General features: G+C 41.4%; 1 protein-coding gene across 5 annotated transcripts in view; it reads left to right on the top strand.

Annotated features, from left to right (window-relative positions):
- Positions 1-608: 608 nt before the first annotated feature.
- Positions 609-11,350, top strand: part of LOC139562262 (sorbin and SH3 domain-containing protein 1-like) — a 70,836-nt gene continuing 60,094 nt past the window's right edge. For 2 of the 5 annotated variants that reach the window (XM_071379794.1, XM_071379791.1), the window contains exon 1: positions 7,140-7,314. The gene's annotated coding sequence lies outside the window, so the exon portion shown is untranslated. Of the gene's footprint in view, positions 777-7,139; positions 7,315-11,350 lie in introns of those variants that run through there. The other 3 variants (XM_071379792.1, XM_071379793.1, XM_071379795.1) reach the window with 3 other exon arrangements.

Below are 11,350 nucleotides of genomic sequence, written 5' to 3'. Positions count from 1 at the left end.
AACGTACAATATGAGCCACTTGATGGCGCTCTGTACATGATTTACACCGTTTTTTGTATGAAATGAGTGATGTTTGGCATGTTCTTTCTTTCTTTCTTTCTTTTGTAACACTATCAATTATCTATTGTCTGATGTATATTTCATTGTCAACCTGCACAACACAACACACTATTGTTCGCTTACATTAGAGTGTATTTCATGCACTTCCATATAGCTTAATTTACAAGTGAGCCCAAGATGGATCCAATAAGCTAAACTTATGGTGTATTAATTTATCACATTTGCACCTGTTCCTGAGTCACTATGCATAGTGGTCCACAGTGGTCCTTCAACCAGAAAATACACTTTAAAAACACCAACTTTACCAAACCTACTACCACCTCATAGGCTACAATTAATCAAATGCATTCAATTAATCTTACATGAATTTCGCATTTTACACGAGTTAACTTAATCAAATGATCCGTCAACATTCTAATGTTGATACATGTGTAAGAAGCCTGTAATGTAAAAGCGATGAAGATATCCCATAATACGACATAATGAGTCCTGACGCCACCTCCATCCTTTCGCCTGTCCTCAAGGAGGGAAAGACGCATGTATGTGAGCAAGGAGTGAGATTGCAAACAGTGTCGGGGAGATTGGTGGGTGTGTGTGTGCCTGTGTGCTCGCTGTGTAGTGTAGCTCGCTGTGGCGACTGTACATTGTAGTAGAGACGTCACTGCCGCGTGTGGCAGCGATATTGATAAGGAACACTGGATTGCCACTCTACAACGGTAAACATTTGTCATTTTATTATCTGCCTTTCTCATATGCTTAATTTTGCTCGTCAGATAAATATCGTACATAAGACAATTTGGATTGCCACTCTACAAAGGTAAACATTTGTCATTGTATTGTCTGCCTTTCTCATATGCTTAATTTTGCTCGTCAGATAAATATCGTACATAAGACCATTTGCATCATGCCCACGTTGGATAATTTCGCTCCCCTGACAACATAAACGCTGACAAATGTGTCTTTCATTTGATGGCTCGAGTGACATGCGTTAATATCACGAGTGTTTGATTGTAATTCTAGCATTTACCTATTACCTGCATTGATGCGCTAAATACCGCAGTAGAGACACATCCATCACATCCAGCTCATCCTTGTGTCGAGACACTATAGGATTGTAAAATAGAGTATGCTAAATCTTGGAACTAAGGAATAAAACCTTTATTTTTTCCAGTGAACGCTACAAGCCGCGTGCACATAATTGAACACCGTCACTTGAACTCTATCCAAAATATTTTACTCTTGATTAGTTCACAATATCGAGGATTTTTTTTCCATAATAGCAGAAATAACACATGGCAACATGGTATGTAGGTAAATACATGAATGGCATCAATGCACATAATGTATGGGCTGTAATGCACATAATGCGGCACTGATAGGTAACCCCATTCAACTTTAGTAGGCACAGTACAAAAGGCACAGTACAGTATAATGACGTGTGGATGGTTGTCTACTTAAAAACTAGCGTCTCTAAATGTGAGTGTGGAAAATGAGTCCAGAGCTCCTAATAACAACGGGAGTTTATCTTCTCTTTGCGTTGCATTCCCCTGTACAGTGTAGGCCTACCTGGTTCTCTGTGTAATCTGTGTGGAGGTGTAAAAAATGACACAATGAATAACATAAGGCTGTCTGGAACTCCATACTGTGCTCTGCAGTTGGACTTAATATGATTACTGCATAACTCCGTGAATGAGCTGCAGTATTAAACAGGCAAACGGCTGTCTGGAACTCCATACTGTGCTCTGCAGTTGGACTTAATATGATTACTGCATAACTCCGTGAATGAGCTGCAGTATTAAACAGGCAAACCAAGAAACAAACAATAGACTATTCATGGTCACCTAGTGGGAGATGAGAACCTCAACCTCTGGAAGCCGTTCCTTGGTAATAAGTACCTTTTTTGCATGTTAAAAAAAATAAAAAAATGAAGATTCTGGATTATGATATTTTTGATTATCTTCACAAACCCACACTTCACCCATAGAGACGAAAGCAACTGAATGCCCCATAGGGACTGAATGTACAATAGTGATTGACACACTGAATGGCTGCCTCCATGTTCAGACAGTTTCTTTGACAAACAGGCAGGCTTCCTGATTAAGTGCATGTGACATGTACTTTCACACAACGGGGAGGGGCACGGAGGCGTTCAGTAGCCACTGAATGACTGACCTCAGGGTTGACCTGTGACCTCTCCCTGGATGGAGAGCATGACAACACTGCCTCATTCACGTGTCTACACGATAGTGTTTTCGTGTAGACATCTACACCCATTCAGCCCATGTGTACCATGACTCTGCCCTGTCCTGCAAGACCAATTTGAGTACTCCTGTGAACCAGTAAAACCTCGAATCCAGGGGGCTAGGTCCGCTCAGGACTGTAGCTGTAAACCGCGCTACCATGTGAGCCAGCACACCTTTCAGGCAACCCGAGCATAAATCAACACTATATACAATGAAGGACTGTAGTCTATTGTCTAAGGAAATCTCTCTTTTACCAGAAACATTTAACATGAACATGACATAGGGATCAACATGCTGAATGGGTGACACATTCTTTATCAGTTGGCGAAGGATCTATAGTGCTAAGATACCCTATGTGCTTTGTCATTTAGAATGAACGTGTCCCTCACAGACCGTATTAATGCACTCCCTTTAAACCTTCACGTCAGACCTGTCCTCTTTAACAGGCATCGCTCAAATGTTGGAGCTAACTTTTATCCATCCAAAACATTTCCTCATGTGTGGCCATATTCTGCCTCAGTGTTCCTATGCTGACATGTCCAATGGCACAGGTGCATTGCAAACACAAATGTCACCCCATAACATGTGAACAGCACAAAATTGTACGGGCCAACTGCGGTAAGTCGCTCTGGATAAGAGCATCTGATAAATGACTAAAAAGGAAAATGGAATTGTAAGTACTCTGAATAGTTATTTTTTGAGAGAATTGTCTATGGCTTGTTGTTTCTGTCTTCCCAGGCGGATGATTAATGTCTTCTCAGGCTGATGATTAATTATTTGTGTTGAGTGGTAAATATTTGATCAATCCTTTAGAATCATGTTACTTGGACCGCTTTGAAGTGAGAAGAACAACCACGAGACGAATCAAAACTGAATTTCAGATTTGTCTCAAGAGGTGCTTTATATGCCCATTATAAGTTTTTTTTAACATCTTTAGGATCTTAGTCAGAAGGGAGAATTTTCTATCGAAACCAAAGCCAGTTTATGGTAAGCTGTAGCTAGATAGATTTTCTTAGACTCTAAATGCATTTATCCAACTTGCATGTATTTTTTCAGTGCGAATGGAAACCAAGGCAGGTTTAAAGCCAGCATATTAATCTAGGAGTTGTTGTCAATTATTATTATTATACATCAAATACCCAAATCAAGAGCTTTTGTTATGTCATATTGCTTGATGGCATATGATTTGTTTACAGATCCTAGACAGTACCAGATTGTGAGTGCATTTGAAAACAACATTCTCTTTATTCTAAATAACTGATGGTTCTCTGGGCAGGCCGGATGTTTCTGCCAGACACACCAGAAAGGTTTCTGTTTCCATTCTGTGTTAATGTTACTGCATGTTGCTTAGCAACCTCCCTTCCCCCTTTTCTCCATCTGCTCCCATTGGCCAAAGTGGATAGTGCTACATGAAGTGTTATGCTTTGGCTTTTCGAGGTCTGAGCACACAAAGAGAAGCCCGCCAATGGAAGTGAGTAAACAAGAAAGTGAATAGAGAATTTATGGTTTGGTGATTGATTTCTTGTCACCCTCTCGCTGGCACTGCAAGCTCTGGTGGAAAAACAAGGGGAAACAAAAACACTTGTTGACAGCTGTTTCGACAAAAGCATCCAGTCTTGCCATATGCCCCACACTGCACCATGCAGGCACGGTAGAATATCAAATTAAAATGTAAAAGCCAAGCATTTATTTATTTTTATTTTTTATTTTACCGTTATTTTACCAGGTAAGTTGACTGAGAACACATTCTCATTTACAGCAACGACCTGGGGAATAGTTACAGGGGAGAGAAGGGGGATGAATGAGCCAGTTGTAAGCTGTACACTGAGTGTACAAAACATTAGGAACACCTGCTCTTTCCATGCCAGACTGACCAGGGGAATCCAGGTAACAATTCTGATCCCTTATTGATGTCACTTGTTAAATCCACGTCAATCAGTGTAGATGAAGGGGAGGAAACAGGTTAAGAAGGATTTTTAAGCCTTGAGACAATTGAGACGTGGATTGTGTACGTGTGCCACTCAGAAGATGAATGGGCAAGACAAAAGATTTAAGTTCCTTTGAACGGGGTATGGTAGTAGGTGCCAGGTACACTGGTTTGAGCGTGTCAAGAACTGCAACACTGCTGGGTTTTTCACGCTCAACAGTTTCCTGTGTGTATCAAGAATGGTCTACCACCCTTTCGACAGCTTGTGGAGTCCATACCCCGATGAATTGAGGTTGTTCTGAGGGCATTTCACACCGGTTGACCTCCTCCTTCTCTGCAGCAACCCCAGCAGCTGTGCAGAGCCCATCTGAGTGATCCGGGACAACAGCATCAATGTAACAGTCTTGCTTCCGTCGCTCTCCTTGTCCCAACCTGGGCTTGAACCAGGGACCCTCTGAACAAGCATCGTTAGCTATCGCTCGAAGAAAGCCGGGGTTCTTGCAGGGCAAGGGAAACAACTGCCTCAAGGTTTCAGAGCGAGTGATGTCACCGATTGAAATGCTACCAGCGCGCACAGCTAACTAGCTAGCCATTTCACACCAGTTACATCACCACACTGTCGTGATGAAGCTGAGTGCCTGCTTATCCAACTGAAAGATAAAGCTATCATTCTTGGAGCTGCCAGATAATAGGCTATTAGTGCCCTGTAGTGCTTGTGTCACGGTAAGAGGATAGACAGACATGGGGTGGCACACTTAAAATCGGCAGATATTGAGACATTTTTAGAGACCTACGTTGTTACTTTTGTCTAAGTACTTGAAATGACTGGATTGTCGCATTGCTCTTTTTAGATATGTGTAGCTACTGTATCCTATGACAAAAGAATCAAGTAGTCAGGTCACACAACCACTCAGGGAGTTATAACATGGGGAAAACTCAACAGTAAGCCTGCATTCCATGTCTGAGTCAAAACACCACCCCGAAATAATGTGAAACTTTCAACACTCTCTCAGGAAATAACCTGAAAATTAATCATGCTCACATAAACACGTTAGGGTTCCCGATTGTCTAAGCCGACAGGAATCCACATCTTAGGTCGTGGCTTGTCCTCTGGCGGTGACAGTGTAGATGAGGTCTTCCAGTTACAGAATGATCAAATCTTATACTCTATGTCAGACAAATGGCATCTGATCTATATCTATATTGTATGTTTAAAAAAAATAATAATCCCAGTTTCATCTTTGTATTGTTCTGTACTTTTGGCCAGGTGCCTAACAATAAGTATAATTGTTTATCCTCTCTCTATCTGTGATTCTTTGTGTATTCTCTACCAAGAGATCTTGGAGGGCAGCCTAGACTCCTTGTGAGGCAACCGTATCGTCCCTGGTAAACTTTCAGCTCAGTGACATTCTCATTACACTGGCTCTAAAAGCTGAGCTGTCAGGTTGTGCCCAGACTGGCTCTCTAAAAATGTGAGACATTGTGTCCATGTGGTGAGCCAGCGCCTTCCCCAGGACCTTCACACGTGCCAAGCCCACTCTGTCCTCAGGATCTGGTCATTGTCAATGCCCAATAACTGTCAGGGCTTTTCATGGCCATGCTAGCTAGCCGCAGCACCGACAACAACTACCCTCCAATCTCAGAAGCACTAACCTTTCATTAGCCAGGTCAACACACTGGGTGGATGTTTTTCCTCCCGTGAAAAGAGTGCCACCTCACTTGTTTTTCACTTTATCTTGTAAGAACTTGTAGGATTATCAGAATACTCCAGTCCAGTAGGTATGTGTTGGCCATATTTTCCCTCTCGACAATTACTAATGGTCTTTCCCTGAAACACTAGAAACCCAGAAAACTAGAATATGTAAAGAATTGCATGCATTTCCTTTTATATTGCAGTTGTTTAAAACTGCTAGCCCCTGAACATCCAATGGCTCTTATGTGGAATGTGTAGAACCCTCGGGCTCACAGCCAGTGTGGAAGCTGTTTATGGAAGAGAGGGGTCCTCACAATTAGAGGACTAAGCTGTTTCTCTGGCCTTTTCGAGCCATGTTTGGTGAGATCCACGCTCAGCACTGGACAGCTTCTCTCCTCTGCCATTTGTCGAGAAAGAAAAAGTCAAAACTATATTGCGTAACAGCTCCCGCTATTTTTCTCTGTAGTACACCAGACCTTGTGGTGAGAGCTATGTTATATATGAACACGGCTCACTTGAAGTCTCAGAATGAGAGTAGGGATCCCTGGCTGTGTGAGGTTTATCATAGTTCAGCTATTTTTCTTTTAAGCAAGCAGACAGCAGTTCTCGAACATGTGGAGCCTAACGGATTGCTACAGCACACAACAGCTGTTCTCATTCACTGGTAGTGACACTGAGTTACAAGAGTTGAAATTAGACTGAAAAAATATACACTTAGGGAAATATTTTCCACCATACCAGTATCACATTACTCTCATTTGTCTTTTTTTTTTTAGCTTTATTTTATTTTTTTTATAGTGTTTACATCTCTTATCATGCTTCTGAGATAGACAGTTGGAAGCTGGATGAAAAAAACACATGCGACTGTCAACCATGCAGTTTTACAGTTCCACGAAGACCATAATTACGTTTCAGTATGTCAATGTTATGCATACATGTTGTTAATGAACTTAGTGAAATGGATTGGCTGACCAATGTATGTAATCAACACAGTAAGAGAGCTTGTGAGTCAAGCCCCAGGGTTGTCCTGTAGCTAATTCCAGACATCTTGTAATGTCCAGTCTATTCTGCATGGGCTGGGTTTGGATGGGGGGGCCAAATGTTTTGATATGATCTGCTGCAGTTGTTGAGTGGGTGCCACATTCTCAGGAGGCATGTGGTGACATGTCCATCTGGGCACGCCTTGTGCTGAAAGCAACCAGAACCCCAGACTCCCTTGTTGGTCTGAGGGTGAAGGGCCCAGTCCATATCACCTCACCCAGTTAGTCTCAGAAGTCAGAAGACTGAGGAAAAAGAGATCTTAAAGAGGGTCTGTCTAGAGTCGTAGGCTTGTTGACTATCTGAGAGGGCTTCCTACTCCAGGCTGGTTGATCTGGTTTACAAAGAATCTTGTAAGTAAAGTGTGATCTTTAATGTGATGAATAGAGGGAATTTAGTGTCTTATGGGAAGTAAATCAGAGGATGTGTTTTTCCTGTATGTATACATATTACATTCACAGTAAAATGTCCGCCACAAGCAAGTTGTGTTGGACTCCTCAAATATTAGACATGAGTTTGTCACATGACATCTGTCAAGCCTCAGAACAAACAACTTGCTCTGGCTTTGAGGTGATCCTTGATTTTGAAGTTGTGCTGAAGGGAAGGCTACATTTCTGTAGCTATCTGTGTTGTGGATCCTCAGCTGATGCATATCTACAATGAATATGCGTTTCTCTGTTGGTCCTGAATCACACATTAGGGAGAGTGAGCTTTCTTTAAAAAAAAAATTGTACACTTACAGTTGAAGTCGGAAGTTTACATACACTTCGGTTGGAGTCATTAAAACTCGTTTTTCAACCACTCCACAAATTTCTTTATAACAAACTATAGTTTTGGCAAGTCGGTTAGGACTTTGTGCATGACACAATCATTTTTCCCAGCAATTGTTTACAGACAGAATATTTCACTTATAATTCACTGTATCACAATTCCAGTGGGTCAGAAGTTTCCATACACTAAGTTGACTGTGCCTTTAAACAGCTTGGAAAATTCCAGAAAATGCTTTAGAAGCTTCTGATAGGCTAATTGACACCATTTGAGTCAATTGGAGGTGTACCTGTGGATGTATTTCAAGACCTACCTTCAAATTCAGTGCCTCTTTGCTTGACATCATGCGAAAATCAAAAGAAATCAGCCAAGACCTCAATCCTATAGAACATTTTTGGCCCGAACTGAAAAAGAGTGTGCGAGCAAGGAGGCCTACAAACCTGACTCAGTTACACCCGCTCTGTCAGGAGGAAAGGGCCAACATTTACCCAATTTATTGTGGGAAGCTTGTGGAAGGCTACCCAAAAAGTTTGACCCAAGTGAAACAATTTAAAGGTAATGCTACCGAATACTAATTGAGTGTATGTAAAATTCTGACCCACTGGGAATGTGATGAAAGAAATAAAAGCTGAAATAAATAATTCTCTCTACTATGATTCTGACATTTCACATTCTTAAAATAATGTGGTGATCCTAACTGACCACAGACAGGGAATTTTTAATGTCAGGAATTGTGGAAAACGGAGTTTAAATGTATTTGGCTAAGGTGTATGTAAACTTCTGACTTCAACTGTGTTTGTTATGGAGTGGCTGCGGTTCCAAATTCTTTGGAAGCCTCTTCACAATAGCATAAAATCCTAAACTTCTGCGCTTGTGTGGGATTCTCTACTTTGTGGGATGCTCCACTCGTTCGGCTGCCCAGAGAACTGGCTTCTCTGGCGAATTTCAGTGATGAATGTAGAATGGTGCTCATTTAATCAAGTTAGATCAAAGCCAGTGGCGTGTATTCATGGATGCTAAGGGGAGCCAGTCTTCCCAAAACAATTGACCAAGAAAAAAATACAAAAATAAAATAATGTGTCTTTCGTCTCTCTGTGTTTCATCATTTCCCTTCAATTTGCAAGAAGCTGAATGTATCTCACAGGAGAAAGCATGTGAGCGAATGAAGCAGCACCTCTCTGTCTCTCTACGTGTAGGCCATCTATCTGATGCTGTCTGGTCCAACGAGTATGACATTGTCGCCACCCGTAGCATTGAATGCAAAGGAAGCCAGCGAGCATTTGGCCTTCCTTGATAAAAACTTTTTATAAAAAAGGTGCCAATCAGCGTTGAGCTAAACGGAGCGAGCTCATCTGTGAATGGTCCTTTCGCACCCAAAAATGTGTCAAGTGAAGCCAGCTTGGATTTTGCCATCACTCCTATCAAATTGCATTGAGAGCATGCGTCATACGACAGAAACAACTTGAATTGTATTATCGCGGTGACTAGCTAGCTAGCTAGCTAAAATTGGCACTTTCCTAAATTAGCCATGGATGGAGATAGGGATTTGAACTTGTGGTAGTACTTAATTCTCCATACTGGCAAATGATTATAAAGGCGATTCTGATCCAACCATAATTCATGGCCTGAGAGGATGGAAGTTCAATATGTAGCTCGATGTAGCAGTGGCGATTTTAAATCTTGGTTGGCAAACTCCCCCCAACTGTTTTTGATGCATGCCAGCAAAGCCACTACAAAACACTAAACAACACAATCACGGCGCAACTAGAGAACATTACCAACCCCTACGCTCCGTATTTTCCGCTGGCTACCCCACCACCACAAAACCTATTTCTTTCAATTACTTGCTGTGCTATTTCGTTGTTCATTTGTTCAGTCATTTCATTCTCAACCAGGATTTCTATGAAACGCCGTTTGGGTCTTTGTGTGTCAAAAAAGATAGACGTATATAACACTATTTGATGTGTAAAATAACACAACATCTGTTCCACATTTTTTTAAACATTTAAGTCATTTAGCAGACGCTCTTATCCAGAGCGACTTACAAATTGGAAAGTTCATACATATTCATCCTGGTCCCCCGTGGGGAATGAACCCACAACCCTGGCGCTGCAAGCTGCAAGCGCCATGCTCTACCAACTGAGCCACACGGGACAGCTGTCGTTAGCTAGCTAACTATATACTGTAGCTAGGTGTCATCATCTAAAATAACCCTAATTTATCAGACAGTTCTTATTTGATTAATGGTGGTCGGACCCATTTATATGAAGCTAGCCAAAATAAGGATTAGCAACATTCGTGGACTTTGCGGTTAGCCTTCAAAATAAATGTATGGCTATTATTTGTATTAATTTGCATTACTGTCAATGACATACTTTTATTTTGAAGGCAAACCGCAAATTCCACTATTGTGCCTAATCCTTATTGTGGCTAGCTTCACAACACATAACCCGGTCCGGTCGAGCCTCATTAGCCAGATGGACCTAGCTGGCTGCTTATAACGTTAGCTTTGGGCAACAGGGTTAAGTTGCTGAATAGCTATTTATTTTCATGAACTGAAGTTCAATTTCAATAGGTAAATAACAAGTGGCAACATAGCTAATACTTACTCACAAGGATTCCTAAATCATTGCTAAGAATAATGAAAATGACTGCAGGTTCTACTGGTCATTGTTTTCAGGCTGGTTGTATTGGTGCTAGCTAGGTACCAAGCTAAAGCTAGCTACCCCAGAAGTTGCAGTCAAACAAATTATGCTTTATTACCAACGTGGTATTGTAAACACATCGTTTGTGGCCGGCATTTGCTTGTTTTTTTGTACAGCGTTGACAGTGCTACTGTTTCTTCTTTGACATACAAAGACCCAAACGGCGTTCCATTATATGTATGTCGTGAAGCTAATAGCAGTACTATTAACATCTGAAAAATAGCGCACTTGGTAGTGTGTATCAGTGTTCGACCAGTCGGTGAAAGCCAACATCACCCACGACAGAGAACGTTTGATTGTCAAGGGCAATGAATTCCATTATCTTGACTTTAATGGATTTCGCCTTTGAGTTGTATCGCTGAAATTGTCTTACTCTTTCAAATGACTGCTCGACTTGTTGACTGCTCGATACACACAGCAGACATTGTGGGCTAGTTTAGGAATGCTGTGTTGCACGTGTAGCATGAAATATTACATTATGTCATGTACCTACGTATATAGGTATGCACGGTAGCTTTGACATCGGTTTTTAACATCGGCGTTAAACTAGACATCGGGCCGATACCGATGTTGGCATTTTTAGCTAAAATTGGCCGATTCTGATATATCGTGCATCCCTACTAAACAGTCCATTAATTGCATTATAACGGTGACAAACGGTGCCCACAAACTGTTATGGTCTACATAAAGCTGTCCCAACAGCCAAATCAGAACAGTAGGCTAAATTATGAGGGGAAAATAGACCAAATTATTAGGGTGAGGCACATGGGCTACTAACAGCTTACTACACAACATACACTAAGTATTACTTTCTTAGCTACAGTATATCTCCCTGGCATATTATACATAATTTATGCAGTAGCATACAATCAATTTTTGGATTCACCTTGTTGTGTTTTTCTAATTTGAACAGGAA

The sequence above is a fragment of the Salvelinus alpinus genome, chromosome 32 (genome assembly GCF_045679555.1).
Source record: "Salvelinus alpinus chromosome 32, SLU_Salpinus.1, whole genome shotgun sequence".
In the NCBI taxonomy this organism is placed as follows: Eukaryota; Metazoa; Chordata; class Actinopteri; order Salmoniformes; family Salmonidae; genus Salvelinus; species Salvelinus alpinus.
Note: the sequence above shows the minus strand (reverse complement) of the source record. Positions and strands in the feature narration are given on the sequence as shown.